This window comes from Chiloscyllium plagiosum, chromosome 16, assembly GCF_004010195.1.
Source record: "Chiloscyllium plagiosum isolate BGI_BamShark_2017 chromosome 16, ASM401019v2, whole genome shotgun sequence".
Taxonomy (NCBI): domain Eukaryota; kingdom Metazoa; phylum Chordata; class Chondrichthyes; order Orectolobiformes; family Hemiscylliidae; genus Chiloscyllium; species Chiloscyllium plagiosum.
The window spans coordinates 71,484,442-71,485,003 of NC_057725.1; the positions used below are offsets into that span (position 1 = coordinate 71,484,442).

Consider the following 562-nt stretch of genomic DNA (forward strand, 5'->3'; position numbering starts at 1 on the left):
CAGCTACATTCACCCTTGCCCCACCCCCTCCCATTTATCTCTCCACCCCCGAGGCTCCCAGCATCAATCCTGAGAAAGGGCTCTTGCACAAAATGGCGATTTTCCTGCTCCTTGGATGCGGTCTGACCTGCTGTGCTTTTTTAGCACCACTCTAATCTTGATGATAACACCAGTATCACTTCTCGGCCTTTTGGCTAAGATCATGTCTGTTCCTGTCAGTTTTAATATCTGATACATCCCTGAATTAGGGAGTAAATATTTATCTGATTTTTGCAGGAAGATGTTGGTTTAGGAGCTTGCTCAACCAACTTCGCACATCGTCCTGGTGTTTCAGTGTTTCTGGGAATGGTGCACCCCTCATTAAAGAATCCGAAAAGCAGCTTTATTAGTTCATTTTTTTTGTGTGTGTTAGCTTTATTTCTCGTCTACAGTGTCTGTGTGTAAGAAAGCGTACAGACAGCCTTTTGGTCAAGTCGGACTCGTTTTCGTGCAAATCAATTTGTTCTCAGTTACTATTCACCTGTCATTTTCTGCATGTTCAGCCCTCACTCTCAATTTTATC

The 562-nt window shown here is 43.6% G+C and overlaps 1 non-coding gene across 1 annotated transcript; it reads left to right on the plus strand.

The window, feature by feature from the left end:
* The first annotated feature begins 174 nt into the window (after nt 1-174).
* Nucleotides 175-359, plus strand: LOC122558135. The gene has a single exon (XR_006314039.1). It is a non-coding gene; the product is annotated as a U2 spliceosomal RNA (small nuclear RNA).
* Nucleotides 360-562: the final 203 nt, after the last annotated feature.